At 36.9% G+C, this 17729-nt stretch overlaps 1 pseudogene; it reads right to left on the minus strand.

Annotated features, from left to right (window-relative positions):
• Positions 1-499: 499 nt before the first annotated feature.
• LOC145816135 (putative mitochondrial protein AtMg00860 pseudogene) lies at positions 500-1147 on the minus strand (annotated as a pseudogene).
• Positions 1148-17729: the final 16582 nt, after the last annotated feature.

The raw sequence follows: 17729 nt of genomic DNA on the forward strand, positions 1-17729 counted from the left end.
TTAGACATATTTGCTTCCTTCATAATTCTCCTCTTGATTTCTGGGACATTTGGGACACACAACCTGTTTTTAAACTTCACCACCGAATTTTCAAAGGTAAACCTAGGCCTTGGCCTTGTTTCCATCTCATCACAACTGTGCTTCAGAAAATCATCTTCCATTTGTCTTTGATTTCTTCAACAATTTTCGGTTGAGTTGACATTGCGGCTAACACTACGCCTTGTTCACAGAACACAAGTTCCATGTCCATGCTTTCCAACTCAAGAAGCAATTCTTTTTTCCTTGTGAGTAAACTTGCTAAATTCCCCATAACTTTCCTGCTAAGAACATCTGCAACTGTATTAGCTTTGCCAGAGTGGTAATGGATTTGCAGGTCATAATCCTTAATAAGTTGTAACCACCGTCTTCATCTCATATTCAACTCTTTTTGGGTAAAGAAGTACTTTAAGATCTTATGGTCTGTATAAACCTCACATGTGGTACCATACAAATAATGCCGTCATATCTTCAAAGCAAACACCACGGCGGCTAGCTCCAAGTCATGTGTGGGATAGTTCTTTTCATGAGGCTCAAGTTGGCGAGAAGCATAAGTAATGACCCTTTCATTTTGCATAAGTACGCAGCCCAAGCCATTGTAGGGTGCGTCATTGTAGATAACAAACCCATCGGTACCAGTTGGTAAGGCCAAGGCTAGTGCTATAGTCAACCTTGTTTTCAACTTTTGAAAGGCAGCTTCTCTTTGTTCTGTCCACTCGAATGGTACACCCTTTTGGGTCAATTGGGTAAGTGGCACTACAATCTTGGAAAAGTCTTGAACAAACCTTTGATAGTATCCTGCTAAACCCAAGAAACTACGTATCTCTGTCACATTTGTCAGAGTTGGCCAATTCACAATGGCTTCTATCTTGTGTGGCTTAACAGAAACACCCTCCTTATTGATCACATGTCCAAAGAACACCACTTCTTGTAACCAAAACTCGCACTTCTTTAATTTCGCATACAATTTCTTCTCTCTCAGTGTTTGAAGAATTGACCCTAAATAATTCTCATGGGCTTCAGTGTTTTTGAAATAGATAAGTATGTCGTCAATGAACACTACCACAAAGTCATCCAAGTACGGCTTAAAAACACGATTCATTAAATCCATGAAAGCCGCCAATGCATTAGTAACCCCGAATGGCAAAACCAAAAATTCATAATGTTCTTATCGAATGCGAAAAACAGTCTTCTCAATGTCTTCGGCTTTTACCTTCAATTGATGATATCTGGATCGCAAGTCTATTTTCGAGAAGACTTGTGCACCTTGGAGTTGATCAAACAAATCATTGATTCTAGGCAAGGGATACTTATTATTTACAGTTACTTTATTGAGCTCTTGGTAGTCAACACATAATCGAAGTGTCCTATCTTTCTTCTTTACGAAAAAAACCAGTGCGCCCCAAGGAGAGCAAGGAGAGGTACTCAGGCAGATGAACCCTTTATTAAGCAGGTCTTGCAGTTATACCTTCAACTCTTTCATTTCAGTCGGTGACATTCCATAAGGAATTTTTGAAATTGGTTGGGTTCCCAGTACTATATCGATTACGAATTAAATTTCATGGTCCACTAACTCTCCTTGCAACTCCTCTGGAAAAATATCCAGAAATTCACGAACAATTGGAATATCATCAATACACACATCCGCTGGTTGTCTATTCAAAATACTACACAAATACCCCTAACAACCCTTTTGTAATAGCTTTCACGCTCTCATGCCAGAGATCAAGTACTGCTGTGGAATCACCCCCATGTCCTATAATAATAAATTTAGATTGTCCCAGAGGTCAAAAAATAACTTGCTTAGATGTACACTCAATAGTTACATGGTATTTACTTAGCCAATCCATCCCCAAAATTATATCAAAATAAGACATGTCAAGTGGCAGCAAATCGGCATATAACTGAACATCCCCAATCATGATCTCACTAGCAGGGAAATAGATGTACATAACATAGAGCCCCCCGATGGAGAAGAAACACATAGCACATAATGCAACGATTCCTTATGTCTATTCAAATTACTAGTAAAGGTTTCCGACACAAAAGAATGGGTAGAACCCGAATCAAATAATACATGAGCGGAGTGACCATCGATAGAGAAGGTACCTGACACCACAGTCTCAATATTCTGAACATCACCAGGAATGAGGGAAAATACTCTTCCCTGTCTAGCATTGTCTCTGGTATTGGTGGGTTTTGCAACAGTCTTTGTAGTTAGAGCTGGAGTTGAGTTGGTTGAACTAGTAGTGGTTCTACTCCCATTTTGTCGGCCTCTCTGAGGGCAACCCCTTGCTAAATGTCCCGTCTTTCCACACCTGAAGCAAACCCCAATTACCTGATAATAAGTCCTCCGATGCCTCTTCCCACAATTCGAACAAGCTGTTGTTGATTCACGAGTAGATGCTGAAGTATTAGAGGTTCCCAAGTTCAGTTTCTTGTTCTGAGATGCCACTGGTCCCCTTGGTGCTTGCGCATTCTGTCTCTTCCCCATCCACTCAAAGATCCGATTCTGAGCAGCTATATTACCTTCAACCACTATCGCCCTTTCCAACACATCGACATAGGTAGGCAATTTCAACACATTAATTCAATCCAAAATACCGTTCTGGAGTCCTCCTTCGAACTTTCTTGCTTTCTTGTAGTCCGTATTCACCATGTGAGGTGCGAAATGGGCTAACTCTGAAAATTGTGATTCATACTCTGCCACCGTCTTGTTCCCTTGCCTCAGAGTCTCAAATTCTATCACTTTCTTATCTTGCATACACTATGGAAAATACTTATCATAGAAAAGCTTCAAAAATTGAGCCCATATCAAATCTTGATGTTCATGTCTAATAAGCATCCACCATCTTCGTGCTTCATCTTCAAGAGAAAAAGCGGCAAGTTGTACTTTCTGCGCCTCGATGCAAGGAAAGACCTCAAACAATTTCTCTATGCCTAGTACTCATGCCTCAGCTTTCATTAGATCAATGCCTCCTTTAAACGATGGCAGTTTCATCTTCTTAAACTCTTTTATTAGTGCAATTTTCCGGTCTTCGGCTTGATGGTCTTGCACCACTGGTGGTGGTACCAACATTGGTGGCGGTGGTGGTTGCTGCTGCTGCTGTCTCATAGTTTCTGCCATGTCCGCAATCATCATTTCCAACCGATCAAGCCGTGCAGAGGTAAAGTCTTCCATATCATCCATCCTTGTCCTCACCATGATCTACATATCAAGGGATTATAATACAAACAAAAAGAGACACAAGTGTACATTGATAATGATCATAAATCATCTTTCATATGAGATTCACAACATAAAGGAACATCATGCATATAGCGTAAGTCTTTTTTAGACTCCTTACAACTAAAATGGACACGTGTGTGAGATATTTACACGTGCTCTGATACCAACTGTCACAACCCAAACCTGCCCCTAAAAGTTTAGGGCATGACCAACTTGTACTTAGGCCTCAAAACAAAATTTCCAATAAAAAATATTTTATTCACTAACGGGGCCCAAAATGGAAGCAATTGAATAATAGAATGTCCGTTGAGTAGTGCATATATGCCAGGATCATTACGTAACTATTTGTAGATGGAGAAGTCCACATGCACAGTTCATATAAATACATGTCCAAGTTATGTGTATATACACAAAGAGTTAACAACCCAGAAATTACATAATCATAAAATATTTAACAAAAGCCACCAAGAACTTAACAAAAATGTTGCATTAAAGGGACTTCTTAAGAGGTCAAAGACTCCAACTTTGGGGCTTAAAAAAACAAGTCCCCAAAAGATGCTTGAAGCTGACCTAGGGCTCCAAGTTGACCACCTACAAAACATATATGAATATGGAATAAGCCAGGCTCAGTGAATAATAATAATGCATGAAGACATATAAATAAGCATGTGTCTTGAAGATTATGTACGTAATACATGTATGTCCTTTTCATCAACACATTATAGAATGGCCTTGGGCCCACATAGGACAAAACAGACTCGGGCCCAATAATAACAGAATGACCTCAGGCACAATAATAACAAAATGGCCTCAAGCCTATTTCATTTGTCATTGCTGTCACGTATTCAACTAGTTTAACCAAAGCACAAGTTGTGTAAAACATATCATTCATTCGTGAACAAAAATATATAAATTGTAACATTCAACATATTGTTACACTACTATTACTCACAGTGATCCGGTCGTGCAATGATTTCTTCTAGCGAGCGACCTACACATTATTCATAGAAAGTGATAAGTAATGCATTCTTTTCTTTCTTGACTTTCGTCATTCTTTCGTTTCGTTCACTTCTCATTCATTTTTAAGTATTTTAGAGGGATAAAATATATATATTAACAGATTCAGAAGGTCAAAAAGGGTATCAGAAAGCAACAGAATTTTTCCTTAATTCCTTTATGTGCGGAGGTCCCTCACCGTACGTGCGGCTCCGCACATGCTTTTATTTCAGAATGTCAACCTTTGCCTCCCTTATTTTCCGAACGTGTGGCTGTGCATCCCGCACGTGCAGCCATGAGCCCAGCACGTGCAATCCTGGGCCCTGTTTGTACAGTCCAAAAATGTAACAAAATCAAGCTTTCCAATTGCATTTCCAAGGCTCAAATCAAGCACTTTCTTTGCAAAAACATGATGTAGGAATATATTAAGCATGAAACATAAGCTCAATGAATCAAACTTCTTTAATTGAACATATAGAACTTAAATTTTCGATGAATATTTCATTTTCTTCATCTTTTCATATATATACATATATACATGATGCTCAAAGCATGCATGGGGGCAAGAGTAGGAACAATTCCTCAAAAAAAGAATCCACTCTTAAATCAAATAAATGTAGAATATCTATGCTTATTTCATGATATTTGGTCAAACAAAACCATATCTCATAAACACTAACTTCCATTGGTGTCAAAGCTTCATTCTAAGTCTTGATTCTAATCAATTGAGGGAAGATATAGAGCATTCTTGGTGAGTTAAACATACCTTAAGCTAAATCCTTGAATGCCTAATCCCTAATCATCTACCTGTTATCCATGTGGGCAGTTGAGACACTTCAGGAGGTTTTGCCTCCAGTCTTGTGGCACATTTGGTGTGTCTAGTTCGAGGCAGACACAGAGCCATCAGCCAGTACAATCAGCATAGGCCTCGATGGCTAATCAGGGAACCACTTCTACTTAATCTTTGTATTAGTCCTATGCTCCGAGGGGTGAGTGGGTAGATCAGAGGCCTTCAAGGCGTGTGTATGCTGTTACCACGCCAGATTACAGCCATAATCCCTAATCATTGAACTGGCCACTTGGAAAAGGAGCCCAATCCTCAGTCTCTTCTCGAACTCAATGCAACGATGTTCTTCCGTCGCAACAAGTTTCAATGTAAACCTCGATAAACTAGTGAATACAACCTCAAACTCAACTACTTGTGTATTTAAATGCTTAAGCTTTAGGAACTGGTCTCTCAACTTCTCCCTCACTATAGATGGCAAAAACTTGTCTTGGAAGGCATTGAAAAAAGGTTTTCAAGTCACCCCAATATGCCCTCGTACAAACTTCCACCACTGACCTGCATCTCCTTTCAGTTGGAAAGACGCCAAGGTCACCCTTAAACCATCATCCTCGATGCCAAGCATCTCGAACGTCTTCACCATTTATTTCAATCACTCGTCGGCCTTTAGTGGCTCCTTTGGATCCCCTAAAAACTCGTCCAGATTAGACCAGAAGAACTCCCTCTTCAGAAAGAAAAACCATGTTTATGCAACTTGGGCCTAGACTTGATTCTCAGCCCTGAGAATGTCCATGGATTCCCGCAAAGGTTTTCCATTTCATGGGCGAAGGCATCCATGGCCTGCTAACCAACTGGATCGGCCACCTTGGCCTGACCAACTCACTCCTTTTGCACCAGAATTTCATTCGATATCGACACCTTCTGCCATCTAAGTCCGCCATGCCTACTCTAATAACCTCGATCCATGATAACCTTAAAACATATGATTAAGAGTTCTTAATGAGTAATTAAGATGAAATTCTGAATTAATTGCATATGTATTGCATAATTGGTATTTATATTTGTTCATGGTAGGAATATCTGTCTGTATTTCTGTTTAGTTTTACGAATTAAAGGCATTATCGGCATCCGATCACGAAATTGACTACGGTTATGTGTTATTTGAAATTTTTAGAATCTTATGGTAGGATGAATTGAAATTCAATTTGGAACGAATTAAATTAGAATAATTAATGTCAATGTGATTAACCTAATGTAACAACCCTCATACTGTTTACCGACTGATGACTGATTGATTACCGATAACCATCGATTACCGTTAAACTGAATTGATTATGACTGATAATTGAACTGATTAAAGTACTGAACTGACTGACTGAAATTGGAAACCGAATTGATTGAGTATATGTTAGTTAAATTGCATTCTATCTGTTTGACAGTATGATTATCTGTTCATGTTCATATGTTTAAACTGCTGATTAAAGGCCATATCGGCGGCCAAATTAGAAACTGATTGATGTTCCATGACCCTCATAATTTATGTGATTTTATAGTGCAATTATCTGAAAATTGATTAGGTATGATTAAATTAGATTAAATAAGCTAATTAAAGAGTTGGACTTAATTACCGAATTGCCACCCTTAGTGGCCCACTCAATATAACATATTTGAGCCTCAATATACACTTAGGCAACATTTTGCTCAGCCATTTTCTTGCTCTAGCCGACCAAGAGAGTGAGAGAACTTGGAATTCATCTTGAAGAATTGCTTGGATTGAAGTGTAGATTTCACATTGAGCTTCCCTATCCTAAATACAAGACTTAAGGTAGCTCCATTGTCTTCTTGTTCATGTTTTGAGTGGATTCTTGCATGGTTCATGTCATATTGATGGAGTTTAGAGCCAATCATGGGTTAGATGTTGAATTGAAGCTTGATTGTTGCATGCATGTTGCCACTCTTGAGTTTTGAGGTTGTAAGTTCATGTTTCCTCACATGCATGTTCATAATTTTGTAATACTCCATGAGTTCATCTTGTTTTTGAAGGTTTGAGCTCTTTTGTAACAGCATTAAAGCTTTGAAAATGATTTAAGATCATGTATGTCATGTTTGAGGATTGTTCTTGAAAAATGGTTTGGAATTGGGTTTGAATAAAACACCCTTGGGCTTTGATTTTTCAAAGTTGAGTTTTGAACCATGCTTAACTATGAGTTTACATGTGTTTTCTGGAAATTTAGCCCAAGTGGTCGAGTTTTGATGCTTTTGATCTTGGTTTTGAGCTTGGAGGTGCAATCTGGGTTTTCCAGATTTCGCACTTCCGCTCGAGCGGGGGAAATGCCGCTCGAGCGTAGAATCCGAGCATCCAGCATCTCTCTGCACTGTTTTAATGTCCGCTCGAGCGGAGGATTGGGTGCTCGAGCAGAGTTTGTCTCAAGCTCGAGCGTGCGTCGAGCGGAGATTTCACCCATCCAGTACTTTTACAGTACGCTCGAGCGGGGAAGTTTACGCTCGAGCGTGTACCTTTGTTTGCCTGCGCTCGAGCGGGACTCTGTTTTTCTGAAAATTCTGAAACTGTTTTCTGATCGCATTTTTTTGCATCCTCATCCCATCCTAGGCATTCTTAGGCCTAGTTTAAGACATCTTGATGAGGATATCGTTGTAGAACACACCAAGGCAAATTAGGGATTAAGTTATGAGATTTCCCAACTGTGTAGCTTAGTGTGTTCAATCTGTTAACTGTGTAGGGTTGGCGACTGGGGAGATACGCTCTAGCATACTGTAGCCCAGAACTCTGTGAGTAACAATTGTGTAAAGATATGTTCAACTGATATCTTTTGAATACTGAACTGAACTGTTTACTGAACTGGTATTACTGAATGAATGTATGTCCTTTATTTCTGAACTGTACTGTGGCATCCTTAGTACCTACTGTTTACTGTTACTGTTACTGTTACGGAGATCTCTGTCGGTTCCCTCGTGGAGCCACTACTGTTTACTAACTGATGGCCATCATTACTGTTCAGTCTTTCAAGACCTACTGTTACTGTTATGCTAATGGATGTACCACATATGACTGTTTTACTGTACTGAACAACTGAAATACTGATTGAATTGAACTGTTTTCATTACTGTAAGGGCATTCATTCTAAACCCCTTTACGCTTTATGTTATTCACTGGGCTTTAGCTCACTGCTCATATATATATGTAGGTGTACAGGCACCAGACCGGAGCTAGGAGCGCGGGTTAGACTCCAGTTTTGTCAAGCCAGCCTATGTGCCTCACTGCGAGGTTCCGAGTTGCCATGCTATGGCTTTGGGGTGTTTTGTTTGTTTTCCCCCGTCTGTCTCCATACTGTTTGGACTACTGTACTGTTATAAAGGGATTAGGTCCCTGTACTGTGTGACTGTAAATTTTGTATAGACCGTACTGTTTTGTACAGACGGAATGTTTTCTGTACTGTTATGTAGGGTTGAGTCCCTAGTTTGAATGGATGTCAATATTGTACATACTGTTCTGTACTGTTTATGTATGAATGCATGAAAAATCTTTTTGGCATACAGACTGTCACAGCTCATTGGACATTGTTTAATTATTGTATTGGCTTCCGCCAGGCCCTGTACTCTGTTTTACTGTATTACTGTTAAGCAGGCCTTCGGTAATCTCGGATTACTGGTCGGTTACGGTGCTAAACCCATAAGGCCGGGTTTGGGTCGTGACACCTAAGTCAAGTTTAATTAAGCCTCCTTAATTGAGCCTATATAAGGTTACTTTGACTCCATTAGTTCATTTAGCAGCTTCATTCCCTACTCTTTAAGCTCAAAAACATGGGAGAGAGAGAGATAGAAGAAAATTGAGATCAAAAGCTAGGAAATGGGGAATTGCTAGGAATTGTTGAAGAATTACAAAGAATTTGGGAGTTTAAGCTTCTACACTTGTGCAATTAAGACCCAAGGTAAGAATTTTGTCCTTAAACTTTGTAATCAAGACTTTACTACATGAATTCTAGAGAATTAAGCTAAGTTACGTAGGAATTGAGCTAATGAATTAGAAAGGAGGATCATTTCATGCATGCATGCATAATTCATGGATTTTGAGTTTAATTCCAACAATTTCATACATGTAAGAGCTTATCTTTGTTAGACTATGAGAACTCACCATGATTTTATACACCAACACTTCATTTGTACATGTTTTGGAAGGTTTAAATTTTTTACAACACATATATGATATGTATACATATGTTCAAGTTTGGTTTTGAAGAATTCACTCGCTTTTGGGCCTTGATTTTGTGTATTGAACCTTAATTCATGATATTTTATAAGTTTTCAAGTGTTTTCTCAAGTTTTTGGCCCAAAAGACCATGATTTGCAGCTTTGATTTTGAGTTTCGAACTTGGAAGAGCAATCTGAAAATTCTAGATTCCGTCTCTCCGCTCGAGCGACAAACTCTACGCTAGAGCGACCACTCTGTGTTTTGCACCTCCACTCGAGCAACCTAAAGTTGCCTCGAGCATAAATTGCATGCTCCCAGAAGTTTTCATGTTTTGTAGACCGCTCGAGCGATAAGAGTTGCGCTCGAGCGAAGACCTCAGTCTCATGCTCGAGTGACCGTCGAGCGTGCATTGAGCGGGAAAATCAAGCAACCAATACTTTTACAAAGTTTACAGACCACTCGAGCGAAGGAAGTTGCACTCGAGCGACCACTCACATTTTTGGACCTCTGCTCGAACGAAGGAAGTTGCGCTCGAGCGAGCCCTCTGTTTGTAGCAAATTTAGCTAAGTGTTGAATAACATGTTTTAGTATCTTCATTGCATCCTAGGCATTCCTAGGCCAAGATTAAGACATAGTAATAAGGATAAAGACTTAGAAACACACTAAGAATGAATGTATTGGGTTATGTGATATCCAGGTGTGTGTTTCAAGAATGTATCTATTATGTTTGTGTAGGTCACGCGCCGTAAGCTCTTTGAATTATCTACTATGTCTGCCTCTAAAACCAACTGTAAGTAATAACTTAGTAAAACTATATTCAACTTTATTTATTTTCTGTATGATGTAGTAAGATCTGTTTCTAAACTGTTATCTGGAATACTATTTGTGAATCATGAATGAATGTCCATTTTTCTGAAATATATTTGTGGCATTCATAGTTCACGTGGCCCTCGCCCGGGGGTAACAATACCGTGGCTGATATACACGTGGCCCTTGCCCAAGGGTAACAATATTGTGGCTTATGTTCATATGGCCCTTGCTCAGGGGTAACAATACCAAGGCCTATGTTTACGTGGTCCTTGCCTGGGGGTAACAATACCATGGGTACTTGTGCACAAGATGTGGACCTATGTGGTCGTCGGTACTGACTATGCAAATTTAATATGATATGACAGCTAAATGGATGTACCACATATAACTGTTATAATCTCTGGTTAAGTATGAGAAACTGGATTCGTTTCTGATTCGAAATCTACTATGGGACATCATTCATTAAATTCTTTACTCTGTTATTATTCACTGGGCTTCTGCTCACTATTTATATTATGTATGTAGGTGACCAGGCACGCGATCAAGTCTAAGCTACTGCCTGGAGTTTTAGTGTGTTAGCCACCTTTTTGTGCCTCCCGAGGAGATTCCAGATTAAGTCAAGCCTTGCGGCCATGTTTTGTAAACATTTAAGACTTTGTTTTCTGTTGATATATGAGCAAACTTTTGCTTATCTGTATATGGGGCTCAGTTCCCTTTTCGCTTCATCTGTAATGAGTAGGACGACTTTATTTTTTTTTACGTCACATATTTGTATATAAAGTTTTAAATTTCTGTCTCATATACGTCAGTACAGCTCTATGGACAATGTGTTTTATATATTTGCTTCTACAGTCCCTAATTATATGTTATTCTATTCAAAGGCCTTTGGTAATCCAAATATTACTGGCCGGTTATGATGCTAAACCAATAGGGGCAGGTTTGGGTCGTGATACCTATCGCCACCATGTCCTCGTCCTGACATTCTAATAAAGGTAACGTAATAGTTTAGCACATTTATAAATGTGCCAAAACTAATTCACTCATGTCCTAACACAGAGGACTTCACTCCACATCAGCACCGAATCACATAATCACAAATGATTTTTCTTTCTAGATAATGACCATCCCGCGACATTGCTAGAGTTCCAGTTAAAAATAGTAGTAATCAAGTGCTCTTCCAACAGGACTTCTAGAAACTCGTACACCAATCAAAATCTTAGAAACCAAATCCCATACTCATCTAGTCACATAAACGTGTTATCACATAGCATACTAGGTCTACTTCTAATATTATCTAGTGAGATAAATCCGTTGTGATAAAAATCATGTCCCATAATCCCAAAGTATTCAAACCCGGTAGCTCTAATACCAAGTTTTAATGCCCTAAAATAATAAGAACAACACAACTCATAGTGTTGAATATAAATACGACACGTGAAATGATAACCTTTTTATTTATACTCCTTGATCATACAAAAGATGACATATGCGCATATAAATTCATAAATCCTAGATCCTGAACCTATAGTATATGGCATGTGTGCAGGAATTGCAATAAAAAGAGAATCAAGAACTTTTATGCCCTAATTGCTACATTTTTCCAAGTCAATGCTTGGTTACAACAACATGAGTTCAACTCAATACAGTTAAAGCCCAAGTCTTATACAAAAATAAGTACATCAAAAGAATTACAAAAGAAGCTCTTTGCTCCAAGTCCTCCCAAGCTATGTTTTTGGTGGAGGCATATTATCAATACCTAAAAGTTGTTTTCCACATAGGGTGAGCTAAAACCTAGTAGAGATACTTTAACCCAATGTATAAATCTTAACAAAGTCATAAGGTGAATGCATATGCAATGCTATTTGTCAAACGTTTTACATTTCCATATCAAAATAATGCAATGTTAGGATTATATATCGATTCATGAAAGATATCCTTTTATATCAAAAAAATAGGGCAGTGGATACAAAATACCAAGAATCTCTAGATAGGTGTCTGCTAGTAGGCTATACAAGCACCACCAAAGTCATTTTACTGGTACTAATTGGAAGGATCGACACCTAACGGCGTGGATTTCTGAACTTTTACCAATGACATACAGGCCAACAATATAAAGCACAACCACACCCCCTAACCATATTCACCAAGGTATATACCTCTTTCTCAAAAATAATACATTTTCAATGTTTAAGTATGAAACAATGCCCAATGCAAGTTGTATGAGTAATTAGATTAAATTCACCTAATTCTCATGCAATTTCTACGACAATCAAAGTTATTATCCACTGATAGCCCAAAACATATATTACTATTCAACAAATAATTTCCAACAAAAGATATAATCTCATCATTTTCAAAATGGGAGTAATATTATATATCCAACTCCACTCTCATCATCAACAAATACGTTCATTTCAACTTTTCAAAACCCAACATCTTTTCCCTTTTCTTCCACAAACCATATATCAATGATTTTTGAACAAAATCTCCCGTACTTTCAAATCACATTTAAGTAAAGAAATTCTAACATCTTAACATATCTCAACCACAAGCATATTCCCACAACCTTTCTCAAGCACCCATTTGAAAACCCCTCTTTTACATTTCAAAATCATGCCCTAGGTTTAACCTAAAATTCCCAAATCACTAGATCCTTTCAATGAGCAAATAACTAGGTTAAAAATTATACGAGAGGTTGAAGAAATCCCTCCCTTGAGAGTAGAAGAGGAATAGAGCAAGAGTGAAACTTTGGTAAGGCCGAAAACGAGATCCTCTCCGATTAGTTTGAAACTTTCGATGAGCTCTAACTTTTTTCGCAAAGGACTAGGGTGGAGAAATCAATGGATGATGGAGTATTTGGAATTTTAAGGTAAGAACTAGAGAGAGAGAGAGAGAGAGAGAAGATGTTAGGTTTGGAATGTTTTAGAGAGAGATGAATTGAAAAAGTGAAAAAATTTCTCTTTTTCCAAACTGATATAGGTACAGACCGTTCGAGCAACCAAAACATCACTCGAGCATCAGAGACAACAAGGGACACCGCTTGAGTGCACAACGACCCATTTCTAGAAGTTTTGCAGACAGAAGAAGACCGCTCGAGCATAAGAAAGACCACTCGAGCTTCCCAGAATTTTTGTACGCCTGCAAGAATACTGGGAGATCTCGAAGACCGCTCACCAAAGCATCGCTCGAGTGAACAAGTAGAAAACAAAACAAAAACTCTTTGAAAAACCAACTCCCAACATGTTCAAACACAACCAACCACCCAACTTAGCCAACAACAAGACGATAAGGGACATAAACAACAGTTAAAGACATGGAATCCCAAATCTAAAAGAATTAAATAGGTTGGGTCTAAACCAAAACCGTTATATCATTGCAGTATTAAAAATTGGGGATAATAAAGGAGATGGGTATTTTGGGTATATTTAATAGATTAAAAAAAAAAGAGAGTAAGACTTATAAATAAATAAGTCTAGTCAATAAAACCAATTTGTAAGTTTCCCTAAGTTGAATGCTAGGGCCGACGTTAAGTTTTATGGGCCCTAGACAAATTATTAAGATGGGCCCCTCTTAAAAAAAATTTGTTAAATAATTAGTACCTATAATTTTTTATTTGTTGCCACCCACATAAAGTTTATTTGCATATATAATCACTAAATGATAAAACAAAATTTAGTCACATAAATTAAAATTTACCCAATTGAAGGAACTTTAAATGATATAAAAAATTAAAATTAAAAATTAAAATGCCAGATTTTATATAATTACAACTTGACCCAAAAAAATTTTGGCCAAAACAAAGGAAAAGAAAGAAAAACTCGGGATTTTTGCTAAGAAATTTAGGGAAATTTCACCTTTATTTCCAATTTTGACTAGGACTTGAATAGACAAGTTAAAAGATTTTTATCTTACAATTAATTAAATTAGCTACTGAGATAACCTCACCACATATCTTAAGTGCTTTTATTTACTTTATATGAGATTTGAATGTTAATTATGTGTTTGGTGTGTAATTTATATGTATCTATTCATTTGCTGAATTATCTGTTATGATTTCTATTCTGAATTTGAAATTGAAAGCCTTAATGAGTTCAGAAACCGAAATTGATGAGTTTAATTAGGTTGTCATAATTTTTTGAGCCTTTAGGAAAAATTGATTAAAAATTGATTCAGTTTAGTAAAATTAAGTTTTGATCAATTAGCCTTAAGCCTTAACTAATTAATCTCTAGTTAGAGCATCTCCAATGGAGCTGTCAAAGGAGCTGCCAAAGCTATAATTTGGCAAAAGTGACAAAAAGGGAGTCTCTAATGGCCTTCTATTTTTATTGCCAAAGATAGCAGATGCCATTTATGTTCTCAAATTTGGCAAGTTGAATAGCAGGTGCCAAACATGCCACATCATCAAATATCAACAAATTTTTTGCTCCAAATTTAGATGAAAAAAACAGAATTCATTCACTAAAGAACAAATTTCATAAACAAACAGAATCATAAATTCGATTTCATAATGATCATTCAATTTTAGTTCCATAAATCCTTAACCTTTTTTTTTTTTTTTCTCTCTCTTAGCAACCAAACAGGGCAAACATTCAATTCAATTTAATTGAAGACATGAAGATGAGTAGAAATGAGAGTACCAGGGCTATAGAAGAAACTAGGGCATAAGTAGCACCGAACTGTAGAAAATCCCATCTTGCCACTAAGCCGACTCGTTAATCTCGTCCCACCAGTTCACGTCAGACTTCTCAACTCAATCCCACAAAATCTCAGTAACATTCTCGTCATTTTGATCATCCAGAGAACCTAGTGAAGCTCTGCGAAAGTAAAAAATATACACACACACACACACACACACACAGAGACAGACAGACAGACAGACAGACAGAGAGAGAGATGCTCTCATCTCAGCCGACTGGTTTGAAATAAGAGTAAAAGAGAGAGAGAGTAGATAGAGAGATAGGCGCAGATCATTCTAGAGGATAAATCTCAGGCGTTAGATTGTTATTTAATCAACGGGTGAGATCTAACTCATTAATCAGCCATTGGATCATTTTATTTTGTTCATTTAAAATAAATAATAAATAAATTATAAAACAGGTCCAAACAACACCTGCTCTAAATATTTAATTTTTAAAAAAAATGTTTAAAAAAAGTCACAAAAGACAAAAAATAAATCATAAAAAATACTAAAAAACCAATATTTAAACAACACCTACAAAATTGGAGGGAAATTCGGTTGAGATTTACCAAAATAGCAAGTGAACCATTGGATCATCATTACTATAATTTGACAAAATAACACTATTCATTGCCAAATTATAGCAATGGCAATGCTATTTTAGCAAAAACCATTGGAGATGCTCTTAGGACACTATGCTAATCTAATGTATATATAAGAGCTAATAATGGAGAATTAGATTATTCACACCACAAAAATCTGCTGGAGAAGAGTTCATCTTAGAGAAAGAGAACTTGAGAGCTTGGAGATTTGCTAGAGAATTGGAGAATTTGAAGAGAAGATCAAGATTGTACAGGATTAGGCTTAATTCAAAGCTTTAGGTAAGGAATTCAACCTTAATTCATGTAGATAACTCACCTAGCTAATGAATTCATGGAGGATTTGTGATTAAACACAAGTAATTTGAAAGAAATGAGCTTAAGATGAGTTAATTTGAAGCTAGACAAGCAAATATGTAAAGTTTTATCATTTTGGACATGATTTTTGCTATCTATGTTGAATATGGGAGTTGAATCATACATGCATCCATGAATTATAATGTTTTGAAGTTCAATTTCTTGTTTTGAGAGTTGTGGGAAAGAGTTTGAAACTAATTTATACATGCATGAAGATTTGAGTTTCAATTTTGATGAATGCAAGAAGTTTTGAGCAAAGGGTTTGCTAAAAATCACGTATTTATGTTTATTGTCATGTTTTTAAGTTTTCGAACAAGCCATGCAAGAGTTTTTGCTTTGAAATTGAGTTTAGAGCATTTTCTTCATGTTTTGAAAATCCAAAATTTGACCCCATCGCTCGAGCGATGAAATTACCGCTCGAGCGCAAATTGCGAACATCTAATAGTTTTGTAGAGTTCTGCATACCGCTCAAGCGACCTCAATTTTTCATTACACTTGGCTCAAGCAACTATCAAGTCTACATTTCGACTACCTAGTACTTTTGCAAACTACGTAGTCTGCTCAAGCAACCAATTGTGCGCTCGAGCGAGCTGTCCTATTTCAGCTTATAATGAAAAGTTGCATTCTGTCCATATTCATATTCTCATTTCTTTCCGAGCATTCTTAGGCATTAATTAAGCCTCATAAATGACTTAATAAGTTAGAATTGGACTTAAAGGAATTGATTAAGAAAGGAATGATTCAATTAACCTATGTGTTTCAATGTGTGAATATGATTATGTGTTGTGTAGGTTGATCCATGGAGATGTGATAACAATCTAATCGTTGTGAGTAATATCTTAGTAAAGATATTTTCGTATACTTTATTTTCTAAATGCTCTATTGTGGTAAGCTTTTTTGAACTTATGATTTCTTGAATATGAATGAGCTTTCCATCCGTTTGAATGGTGTGTTATTTGGAAATGTAATTGGTGAAGTATAAATGTTTATGATGGACCCAAGGTCATTCTGTATATCTAATAAGATGGATCCAGGGTCATTCCACATATCTGATAAGTCTGAAATATCTTAAATGTGCTGGATCAAATGGTCATTATATTGATCTGATACAGCCGTGATCAATTAGACCCAAGGTCGTTCTATCAAGTTATGATATGTTCTATTCTGTACATCTGTCATATCTGTTATATGTTTGATCAAAGGTCATTCTTCTATTTATTGGACTTAAGGTCGTTCATATATTGGACCAAAGGTCATTCTGCTATGTAATGAATTGATATGAGAATGATTATGTTTAAGTATTGGAACTCCTTCATGAAACCCTTTACTTTGATGTTCTTCACTAGGTTTTAACTCAATCTTATATATATATATATATATATATATATATATATATGTATGTGTGTGTGTGTGTGTGTATAGGTGAGTAGCAGGATGTCAGCCTTCGTGATCATGTGGAAGATTACCCAAATTTTTGTGATGTCAACTAAGGAGTGCCTCTTGGATGATACTTTGTCTTTCTTTGTTTTTGTTGGTCATGTTTGACCATATTTTGTTTATAAGGAGTTTTGGGTTTTGTATAACTATGACTTTTACTCATGCATGTCTTTTGTATATGTAATCATGTATGTATGGATGTATTTTGGATGTGAGTTATTAACTTATAAGTTTTGCGATATGTTATATATGCACAACTTGTTGGAAAATTATTATTATTTGCTTTCACTTTTGACCCCATATACTTAATTACATTTTGAATTTCTATCTGAAATCGTAGGTAATCTCATGATTTTTTAGTTGGTTATAATCCAAATCTCTAGAGGCGGATTCAGTTCATGACAGCTACAGTGAGATTAGGCCTATTTTAGTTTTTTATTTTTTTTATCTTCAATCAGTTATAGTCAGATTGGGTCTCAATAAGATATTGAGCCTATTTTATCTTTCTAACATTGCAGGAGTTTAAACAATTTATGGGCCCTTTTCATTATTCCAAATTGGAGGCCCAAGGTGTTGCATTTGTAGCCTACCCA

Source organism: Camellia sinensis, unplaced genomic scaffold (assembly GCF_055761805.1).
Source record: "Camellia sinensis isolate YWXY unplaced genomic scaffold, ASM5576180v1 Unanchor3, whole genome shotgun sequence".
NCBI classification, from domain to species: Eukaryota; Viridiplantae; Streptophyta; class Magnoliopsida; order Ericales; family Theaceae; genus Camellia; species Camellia sinensis.